The following is an 11,732-nucleotide window of genomic DNA, read 5'->3' on the forward strand; positions in this document are numbered from 1 at the left end:
CACATGAAGAGTGGTAGAAGTCTGAGGCAGACTGGCTCGCATGCCTCTGGACCTGCCAGTCAAAATCCTGCCTATCCTCAAGGCCCTGCACTATTTCCACCTCCCCCATTGAGCCTTCCTCGGTGCTCTTACTTCGCATGGCCACTACCTCTTTTTTGGCACTCATGAAATTGTTCCTTAAAATATTCTTCCTTGTTTACCCATCTCGCCAATGAGATTGAAAGCACATCAAGGGCAGGGACTGTCTTAAAGCCTTTTTGTTTTTGGTGACTCTGCATAGATGAATGAACAAGGTTAGACTTGTCAGGACACAGGCATGGTCTCTGAGTGTTAGGGCGGGGTGTCCTCTGCCAGTAAGCAGCGCAGGCACAAGGGCTAGCGTCTCTGGCGCATGATTAACGACAGATTTGGAAAGCTAGGCAGGCTTTGAATAAAGACAGAATTGTTTGGTCACACATGCTCATTCATATACTATGTGGTCTTTTCCTCCCCTCCTTTTCATTCCTCCAAGATTTACTGAGTTCCCACTGGTGCCAGCTTCTGTGCTGGGTACCAGGGGCTGAGGGAGGATGTAGAACTGAATGATTCCAGTTCAGAATCAGACCTGTGCCTGCCATTGGGGCAGGCTAGGAGAAGTAACCCCAGCATTCCTCCTTCCTTTGCCTTCAATCTGCTCCAAATTTCCTTCACCCCATGACGCATCCAGCTGTAGAAATCCAGATTTTAGCTGCTTAATGGATTGCTGTGCTTTCAAGTAGCAGGACCCTTGCAGAGTCTGCACAACCACTTGATCCCTTTCCTTAAACGAGGACCAAACTTCACCATTCCAGGGGGCTGCTCTTCTGGTTTGATTCCTTGAGGTGTGACCTTAGAGTGGCTCAGTGGGTACCACTCAGTGTCCTCTCAGAGGGAGCTGGCCAGGTGCGCAGGCTTGGCCAAGGCTGTCTCCCTAGCATTCTAAGGTCTGTGGATTAGGCTTCGTGGCTGGGACAGCTCCAGACAGGGAGGGGCAGGCAGATCACTTGGTGGGAAGACCAGAGCGTCTGTGCGGCCGGCCAGGAGCCAACGTCTGTTCACTGTTCACCAGCAAGGGTGGAGCCACCGAGTATCTAAGCAGTCATTTCTGTGTAGTTATTAATTTCAGTATACAGATCATTTTATTTTCTCCTTATTTTCACAGATCACAGGGATCCTTAAATGTTATGATATTTGTAAAAGTATTTAAAAAAATAAAGTATTCAGGTGGCCATACCTTAGCAATTTGATCGTTAAAGGATAGCACTGCACTGATCACCTTTATGTAGAAACCTTTTATTTTTCTATTGAATTATTTCCTTGCAACACAGTCCCAGGAGTGCAATTACCATGTAAAAAGGTATGAGCATTTTAATAACTTTAGAACTGTGTTGCCCAGTTTCTTCCCTAAAAAGCTTTTCTGATTTATACTGCCATCAGCAGTGTGTTTAACCTAGTTTTACCACCACCTCAACAGCATGAGACAGTATAATTTCATTAATGTTTGCTAATTTAGCAGGTATAAAATGACACATTGGGGTTACTCTAATTTGCGTCTCTCTGATCATAGTGAGGATGAGCATGTTCATCAGTGTTGATTTACTCTTTGTAGTTCTCTCTTGGTGATGGGCCTCCCTGCCACTTCTCAGGTTCTGCCTGTTTCTTGGTCTGTGTCTGTCCACCTCTCTGCCTCTGGCTGTTCTTCTTGCTGACTCTCTAAGCCTGTCTGTCTCTCTCAGTCTCTTAGCTCTGAATCCTGTGTCTTTCTCTGTTTCCGACTGAACAGGCAGGCAGCTGGCTCATGGAAGTTCTGGCCAAGCCCTGTCAAGCTGCTGACTGGACTCTGGGCACTGGCCTCCAGGGCCTCCCTCTTGGGGAGGTGCCCCTCCGAATTCCAAATGGGCTGCTCTGAACTCGTCAAGGACTCCTTCCATCTGGCCTGACCTGGACTGATCTGTCAGTTCTGGGTACCAAGGAAAAGCTGAGAGTGACCAGACTGTCCCACAGTGACCCCCTCCATTGATGTGTTCCAGCCGCCCCACCCTCAGAACAATTTGCCAGACAGGGCTGCATGGCCTGCCAAGTTGGGGATGTGTGGTCTGTAAGAGCAGTGAGTGGGGTCCCCAAGTCCAGGTGTGTAGTCATCAGAGGGGCCCACGGTACCGACAGGGTCTCTGCCTGCCAGCCTTCTCCATCGAGCCCCTTGCCCAAAGTGGCAGAAAGAGCTCACCTCTCAGGCAGAAAACCCATTTGGTCCCATGGGAACAAGGGGCCACCAGTGTTCCATGGTGTAGCAGAGACAGCTGGGCTCTCTCACTGCCCCACTTCCAACACTACTTAAGATTTTTCAGCCCTTGAGATGATTTCAGAAAGAGTTTATTTAGCAGACAGCTGACCTCAAGAGAAGTCTGTGCAGGTGCATTTTCTGAATCTCCTGGTTGGTGAACTGCTGACTGGGCCCTGGACCTGCCCTGACGCCACTTGTAACTAAGGCAGGTGGGTCTTGAGAGTTAGGGTCTTTGTAGTCCTCTCTCAGAATCTTTGGTTAACCCCAGCACATTAGAAGTGTAGACTGTTAGAAGCCAGAACCGACTTCAAATATCATGTTCTACCTTCTCACTTTATTTAACATTTTAACATTCAGCTCTTTCAAAACTTATTACTATGCAAGTAACACATACCCATTCTAGAATATTTAGAAAATACTGAAAACTATAAAGAAGGAAGTATCAATCACCTATCATTTACCAAAATAACTGCTGTTAAATATCCATCTCATTGTTTTTCCTGTATACACATTTTTATATCTCTGAGATCATGTAGTATGTACAATTTTGTCTTTGCTTTATTCACTTTAAGTTAGATTATAAGTTTTTTAACATAATTGAATTTTCTTCATAAACACTTTTCTGATAGCATAGTAATCTTTTGAGTGGACATTCCTTCAATACTTACTTTTACTCTCATGTTGGGCATTTGTGCTTTTAGTTTTTCAAGAGTATAAAAACACGTTAACATAAACACCCTTATCATAAATCTTTGTCCAAAATTTGATTTTTTCTCTTAGATTAGATTCCTACTCATAGGGTAAAAGCATGTTTTACGACTTTACATATGTATTTTGATTTTACATCCCTGAAAGGTTGAGCTAACTCCTGCCCAGTGTACCATCAACTACTAAGAAATATCATTTTTTTTAAATTTACTGATTTGGGAGGCATTAAATCTTTTATGTCCTTTTAACATAGGTAAATTGAGGCTTGGGGAGGAAACAGGCATGCCTAGGCTCACTTTAGAAGTGTGTTGTCTCATTCTATCTTCATAAAAACCTCATGACAGTAGAGAGAGGTACAAGCATTACTTCCAGGAGGGAAGGAGCTTAAGCTAAAGGTTAAGTATTTGCCCAGATTCACACCAAATAAGAAGAGGTAGAGCCCAATTTGATCCCTCACAGTCCAACTCCAGGGCCCTTATACTTCATCTCTACTCTATAGCTGCTACTTCCCACATACTATGCTGGAAGAGGGGTTCGGGCCAAGTCATGAAGGAACATGAGAGTTTGGATTTACCTTATAGACAGAGGGGGTGGAGTGCCATTAATGGGTTTTTAAGCATCAAGGCCATGATTTACAAAGATGTTTCTGGTGGGCTGGCACCTCCCTGGGGATAGGAAGACCAGGTGGGGTGATGCAACATACAGATAATGTGGTCACCATGAGGATTTGCAATGATGCATGCACACATATGGACTGGGGGCAGTCGGGAACCATAGGGGTCTGGGGAGAGGCCTCCAAGAGCCATTTTTGGCTGCTACACGTCAGGCAAAACCTGTGCCAACTGCTGAATCCTCCACCTCAAATCTAGTAAATAAGAGAGAAGACAGTATGGATTACGTTATACTTAAAACAAGCTCACACAATGCCTGTAATTTTTTATTCTGACTCTGTAATTATAGCTCAAGACCAGTCAGATCATAGTTATCCCCACATCGACCTGCTATTGGGACATATTGAATTAAAGGCTTTGCTGCTGCTCGGGATTCTATTTTGGATGGCAAGCACTGGCAGGTAACAAACCTCCTACAAGGCCCGTTTTGCTCGAGCCCCTCCCAGGGCAGCCTGCACAAAGGCTAAGTCAACATCAGGTTTTTGAGAAGATCACTGATGGCTTACTAGCAATTTGGGATGCTAAAGCTTTGCCAGGGGGCAGGTGAGCTGAAGCGAGCACCATCCTTGGTGCAGACCAGCTTCCCTTGATCCTCTGCACTCTGGGAGAGCCCTGAATGCCACTCTCCCCAGCACGGACCAAGGTCCCAGAGTCAGATGGGCCAAGCCCTGTGTCTTAGTTTCCTAGGGCTATTGTAAGAAAGTACCACAAACTAAATGGCTTAAGCAACAGAAATGTATTGTTTCATAGTTCTGGAGGCTAGAAGTCCAAAATCAAGGTGTCATCAGGACCATGCTCCCTCTGAAGCCTCTTGGGAAGAATCCTTCCTTGCCTCTTCAAGTCCTGGTGGTGGCTAGTAACCCGTGGTGTTCCTTAGCTAATAGATGCATCTCTGCCTCTTTCTCCACATGGGCTTCTTTCTTGTCTCCATCTTCACATGGCATTCTCCCCTATTTCTCTATGTGCCCAATTCTCCCTTTCTTATGAGGACACCGGTCATATTGGATTAGGGCCCACCTAAATCCAAATTGACCTCATCTTAACTAATTGCCTCTTCAAGGATCCTGTTTCCAAATAGGGTCACATGCATGGGACCAGGGTTAAGACCTGAACACATCTTTTTTAGGGATACAATTCAAACTATCACACCCTGGCTCTTTGGCACAGTTGTCACAGACAGGCTGGCATTGCCCAAAGAGGCCTACTTCAGAAATGAGAAACTAAAGTGGAAATCAAAGGAGCAAGAAGCAGCCAGGTTTACATGGACAACCCATGTGACTAACCAGGCCTGGGCCAGTTAAGGCCTCCTTCCCAGTGGACTGCCTCCCACTCCTGGCTTCACCAGAGAACATCACCTCAAAATGACACCCCAGAAAGAAGAGAGGTTGGGATGGGACCCCAACTCACAGACCTAGAGCACCACTGAGCATCAAGAGAGCCAACTCCCCTGTCCTCCATCCATGTAGCCCTTCCCACACGCAGTCCTGCCACAGTAGCTGTGTGGGGCTGTAGAACAGCTTCCCTTTATTGAGAAGCTGCAGGACCAGCCTCTGCAAGGTCCTTTATGTGCATTATCTTACTTTACTCCTCAAAACACCCCTGTCAAGTAAGTGTGTCTGGTGTTGTCACAATGTCCACTTTATACCTGAGGAAATGGAGCTTAGAGAGGTGAAATGTGTGGCTTAAGGCACCCCCAGCTTGTAAGTGCAGGAGTGGGAGCTGAAACTTAGTTCTCCAGATGCTCCCAGGCCACACAGCTAGTCTATAAGGCATCTGGCCTGGAAACACCAGTTCTTGCTCCCCAGTTGTCCCTCCCTGGTCTCACAGCCTTGGGCCTAAGGAAGCCCAATCCCAGTAACTGTTTCCTAATGCAATTCTCCTTAATGAGACATAGCTGCCCCAGCCAAGCCCACAGGACAAGCCAACTCCTACCCTGCAGAGGCCCTTGTTCTCATGTCCCCATGTGGAGTGGATGCTTCCCAACTTGGACCTCCAATGCATTTTGCGCATAATTTTAACACTTGTTACTATTCATGACTGTCTCCTATGAGACATCTCAAGGGCATGAGCCATGTCCTGTTTCTTTGTAGCCCCTTTGCTAGTTTGATACCTGGAATGGATTAGGTGCTCAGTAATTGTTGAGTCTGAACAACTTCTATTCATCCTTCAAAATTCTGCTTAGAATAGATCTTGTGAAGCCTTGCCTGCTTCATACAAACTGAGTTAACCCTGTCCTCTCCTATACAATCTGTGGGGTGATTGTCTTTTTACTCAGGTATACCCTTGAGAGCAGGGAACAAGTCTGATTCCTTTCTGTGACCCCAGCTTTCAGCATGACCGGTTATCTAACAGGGCTCAGCAAACCTTTGTAGAGGCTTTGAACCAATTTTCCCTTTGCAATTAAAATTGCATGCACACAAACACATGTACACACCACATGTTGCTTCAGAACTAAGGGCAGCATGACCTGAAACAGCCAGCTGCTCCCATTACTGGGCCAAAACCACCATGGCTGGCACACCAGGGATGTTTGCTGAGGAGGGGAACACTGAGCCTGAAATAAATCCTAACTTTAAAAAGAGAAACACACCCAGTAGGTATTCTATTTATATGAAATCAGCCCGGTTTTCAGGTAGCACCCTCCTGTCTCACTTCTCCAAGATGGGTTCTTTCCTCCCATGGGTTCCTTCCATACCCCACCTGGTAATCATGGCCTCACCTGCCCCACCATTCCTCCTCTGTTTGCTTTCTTGGGCTCCCTTCGATTACAGGGTATGAGATTTCAGACACCGCAGAGGCCTGTCCCATGCCTTGTCCCAGACTCCCTCCCTCCCTTTCCTACCCTGGCCCTTCTCATCTGAGTTAATGAGAAAGAAGTCAGAGTCAGGGCCAATGGGCCCCAGGGCTGGGGTGGGGGACAAGAAGGGCAAAGAGTCAGTCTATGACCAGGTCAGCCCCTTAACTGACCAGAGTCAGGCATATTCAGGGCTGGGTTCACAGAAGGAGCCAGACCCTGCTTCTTCCATGTGTCTCTCAAACCATCAGGCCCCTACTTCCTAGTTCAGACAAAATGGTGCAGTGAAAAGGGGTTTGGGAATCACAGTTATACAATCCTAACTCCACTGCAGCTGCCAACCTTTAGACAACTCACCTTACTCCTTAAATCTCTCTGAGCTTCAGCCTCTTCCCTGGTGTGAAGCAGAGACATCTACCCTCTACAGAGAGGTCTGAGTCACATGAAAGGCAGGCAAAGCACACGGCCTGGCCACGCCGTCAGTGAGGTTGTTTGTGCAGCCCGACAGGACAAGAAACTCAGTTCTGAGAGCAACTTCAGGAGGTTAAAAGTAATCTTGATGCTTCCTATGCAGCCCATAGAAGCTCAAGCTCCGGATAACCCAGCCCTGGTTCTGTGAGCAGCCAGATGGATCCACCAGCAAGAGAGAAGCTAGTTCTGTTGGCTCATGGTGGCTCTAAAAAGGACACTGGTTATGGCACTTCAGTGGCCAAGAGGCCCTTTGTCATTGTCTCCTGCCTCCTTCTCAAGTCTTACCTCCTCTTACCCTCACCCTCCTCCATCTGCTTCCTGCCTTCCAGAAGTCCCACTGGGGCCCAAAGGGGTACCCCGACTCTCTGGCAGAGCTTCCTGCTCCCCATGGAACACTAGGTCAGGAAAGGGATGTCAGTGATCCCTGATCTTCAATATGCTGACACTCCCTCCTACCTTGAACCAGGTTTTAGAAAGAAACTGGGGGTTGGGGGCTGGGCCTCACTGTCCCTGGAAATTTCTGAGCCTCCCTCACAGCTCAGCACTCAGGCAGGCACCCAGCAACCACAACTGTGGTTTCCAGAGAGCCAGGCCTCCCACTGCAGGGACAGTAAACTGAGAAACACTGTAGCTGTAAATGTGAAGTGGTGAACCGTGGGACACTGCCGCAGCCCACCAGTGGGCAGGAGTTGCCTCCTCAGTCTCCTGCAGACCACAGGGCCAGCTCACCAAGCCTCAGCAACAGCCCAGTCCTACCCACTGGAAGCCCTCTGGAGGAGCTGCAAAGCCCATTGTAAGGCCACATATGGGCAGGCAGGACACTACACAGCATCTCAGAGTACCTTGTGCACCCAGCAATCAGTGCTGCTGGTCTCTCCTCACAAGCATAATCACACTTTATATTGTGGAGGCATCATAATCTTTTTGGTGCTTAGTGCTTCTAAAGGTCTTATTCCTACCCTGGTGCCACCAAGTCACAGCTTCAGACCCATCTGGAGGGTGCCTTGGGCACAGTCAGGATTACCTTGGGGTGGAGAATGGGGGGAGTTTGGCCTCTTGTGGTCCTGAAGGGCATCTCATAGGCACCATAGAGAAGGAGACCCAAGCAGTGAGTGACATGAGGATAAGAACAGCTCTCCTTTGCCAAGTGCCTGCTGTATGCCCAGCTCAGAGCCCTCAGATCCTTGGGAGGGCTGTTGTGCCCATTTCACAGGCAGAGGTTCACACACAGCAGAGCCCAGAGCTCAGTTGTGCCTCCAGGTCTCCGGACCACTCCTATGCTCAGGCCTAGGCAGGAATGCAGTGTGAGGTGGGGAGCAGAGGCCCATCTGGAAGGATCTAGGGAAACAGAGGAAAGGAAGGAAGACCCTTTTCCTCTGTCCTCTCAGAGCCTGCAGAGGAAAGAGCTAGGTCACTCCTCAACACCCCTCCACTGGACAGTCGAGGGAAGTGTGAGGAGTCGCCTGCGCAGGCCCCTCCCATTAGGCTAGGGAACTGGCCAGGAAAGGCAAGGTTATCCTTACCCTATCCATTGCCTGCCCCACAGGAGAACTCAGAGCAAACATGGCCATCTTCTTTGTATGGAAGAGGTATTTCTGAGGAGTCCCTTCCCAGAGGCTGACCCTCTGGGGTTGACACCCTTTGGTCACTGGAGTGGATCCACTGAGTGGGATCACCCTACACAGTGTCTCTTCTGAGCACTTGGCTGGAGCTCCCTGAGTGGGAGAGAAGAATGGGGGTGCTTCTATGACTGTGCCAATAGCCACAGCCGAGGCCTCCCAAGAAGCTGTGAATGAGAAGTCCAGTCTAGGTGATGGGGAAGAGACAACCAGGGGACTCCAGGCATCATACCAGGCCTAAGGGTCACCCCTGCTAGGGAGATCATGGCAGCATCCCATTCCCACCCATCACAAGTCCACTAATATGAAAAATTAAAAACAGGCTGGGAAAATGTTCATTACATAAACATTTGAAACTTCTTATTTGTAAGAAACTTAAACTTTACAAAAGGATGTAAAAGGAAGCTTTAATATATTTTGGTGTAGGGAGAACCAACATTGTGGAGATGTCATTTCTCATCTAACTTCATTTAGGAATCTATCTGATTCGTTCATTCATCCAACATTTATTGAGCACCTATGATATGCCATGTGTGTTCTAGGCACCAGGAATACAGGAGTGAACAAAACAGACAAAAATCCCTGCCCTCATGGGGCTTTCATTCTTGAGTGAAGGCAGAGGAAGACAGACAAAGAAGTAAATTATACACTATAACTTTAGACGATGAAAAATGCAATAAATAAAAATAAATCAAGGACAGGGTATAGTGAGGGCGGGGTAGGTGGAAGGCAGATTGTAATTTAAAATAGGCTGAAAAGCAACATTTGAGCAAAGATTTAAAGGAGATGAGGGAATAAGCTAGGAGGGTTTCTGGGGGAGAGAACAAGTACAAGGGCCCTGAAGCAGGATTGTACTTTGCCTACTCTAGGAATAGCAAGGAGGCCAGTGCAGCCAGATAGGAGCAAGCCAGAGGCTCACAACTGGGGATGGGGGTGGGGGTTGCTCTTTTGCTATTGGCATCTAGTGAATAGAGTGCAGGGTGCTGCTAAACATCCTTTAGTGCACAGAACAGCCCCCCACAACAAAGAATTATCCAGTCCAAAAGATCGTTAGTGCTGAAGTTGAGAAAACCTGGAATGAGTGAGGGGGCGAGTAGTAGGAGAGAGAGCCAGAGGGGTAAATGCCAACCAGATTTTTTTAGAACTAAAGAAGCTGACTAGAAATTCTTATAGAAAAATATGAGAGAATAGTGAGGGAAAAAAACGAAAAAGGAAAATAAACAGAATAGCCTCACTAGATCGTAATATAAATATTCCTATGACAGACAAATGGTTGATTTTCTTAATACATAAAAAGTTCTTACAAATGAATTAGAAAAGACCTTTAAAAAATTGGAAGAATGGACAAAAGACAGGGAGTTCAGAGAAAAAGATAAGCACATGGATTATAGATATGTGAAAAATGATCACCTTACAATTTAAAGAAATCAAAATGAAAATCAGGAGATAGCAATTTTTACCTATCAGATTAGCAAAGATTGAAAACTTTGATTACACACGTAGTTGCTAAAGGTGTGTGAGAGTAAGGTCTTATGCAAGTTGTTGAGGATGTATATTGGCACAGCCTCTTTGGAAAGAATTTGGTAATATCTGTCCCAGATTTAAATACACAGCAAGTCATTCTAAGAAAGTATTCTACTCACATACCTGCACAAAGGTTTATGTAGATGTGTTTACTATGGCATTAGCAAAAGACTGGGGAAAAAAATGCCCATCAAAAGGAAACTTGTTTATTGTATAGTACATACTTCACTGAAATACCATACAGCTTTTTAAATGACTGAGGCTCACTTCTAGGCACACATCCAAGAGAAGTGAACACATCTGTCCACAAAAAGACCTAACACAGAAATGATAACAGTTTTATTCATGTTCCAGTTTGCTAACACTGCCGAAATGCAGTATTCCAGAAATGGATTGGCTTTTACAATGGTGGTTTATTAGTTCACATTTACAGTTGTAAGGCCATGAAAATGTCCCAATTAAGGCATCAACAGGACAATAACTTCTCTGAAGAAAGGCCAATGGCATCTGGGGTTCCTCTGCCACATGGGAAGGCACATCGCTGGAGTCTGCTGGTCCTCTCCTACGTTTAGCTTCTGGTTTCCATGGCTTTCTCCAAAATGTCTCTGGGCTTTTATCTTAGCTTCTCTTGGCTTTCTGCTTGTTTCTCCCGGGGTGTTTCTATCTAAGCTTCTCTCTGCTCCTGTGGGTCCTCTTTGCTTCTCCCAGGGGAAACTGTGGATTACATATCTTAGCTTCTCTGAGCTCCCTCTCCATGAGCTCTCTTAAAGAACTCCAATAAAGTATTAAGACCCACCTTGACTTGGGCGAGTCACATCTCCATGGAATCAACCAAATCAAAAGGTCCCACCCACAATAGGTCTTCCTCCACAAGATTGGATTTAAAGAACATAGTCTTTTCTGTGGTACGTAATAGATTCAAACCAGCACAATTCATAATAGCCCCAAACTGGAACAACCCTAATGTCCATCAACAAGAGAATAAACAAATTGTGACATATTCATACAATTCATACAAACTCAGCAACAATAAGAAATGAACTGATACATGCAACAGAAAGGAATTCCAAAAGCAGTTTGTTAAGCACAATAAATCAGACACAAAGGAGTACATGCTGAATGACTCCATTTACATGAAGTTCAACAGGCAGACTAATCTATGGTGACAGAAATCATAATGTTGGTTACCTATATGGGTTGTGGATTACTGGAAGGGGCCAGGGGAACATTCTGGGGGGTGACAGGAATAGGGTGTTTCTTTTATTTGTCAAAATCATTGAATTGTACACTTAAGATCTGTGTAATTCACTGCATTTAATTTTGCCTCAATTTAAAAACAAAATTAACTACTGAATGAAAAAAATTAGTCAAACTTACGTGTCCTAAAATGGAATGATCTCCAAATAAATTGTTAAGGGAAGGTGGGGTTGGGAGGAGAGGAGAGACCAAACAACATCTATGGTCTGCTCCTGTATGTAATAAAGGGAATATATACCTATTACATAAGCTTATATATGTCATATTTCTGGAAACATGTAAGAAACTGTTGAGATGGTTGCCTTTGTGGAAGGGGAAGGGGACTCAAGGTCTAAGGTGGGAGGGACATTTCTCACTTAATACCTTTTTGTACTGTTCAAATTTCT

General features: G+C 46.0%; 1 protein-coding gene across 3 annotated transcripts in view; it reads left to right on the forward strand.

Annotated features, from left to right (window-relative positions):
- C18H17orf100 (chromosome 18 C17orf100 homolog) overlaps positions 1-11,732 on the forward strand; it is a 108,610-nt gene that overhangs the window by 33,263 nt on the left and 63,615 nt on the right. Inside the window, exon 3 of one of the 3 annotated variants that reach the window (XM_037809607.1) lies at positions 1,802-2,376. The exons of the other annotated variants lie outside the window; for them this stretch is intronic. The gene's annotated coding sequence lies outside the window, so the exon portion shown is untranslated. Of the gene's footprint in view, positions 1-1,801; positions 2,377-11,732 lie in introns of those variants that run through there. 3 annotated transcript variants of the gene reach the window in all.

This window comes from Choloepus didactylus, chromosome 18, assembly GCF_015220235.1.
Source record: "Choloepus didactylus isolate mChoDid1 chromosome 18, mChoDid1.pri, whole genome shotgun sequence".
NCBI classification, from domain to species: Eukaryota; Metazoa; Chordata; class Mammalia; order Pilosa; family Megalonychidae; genus Choloepus; species Choloepus didactylus.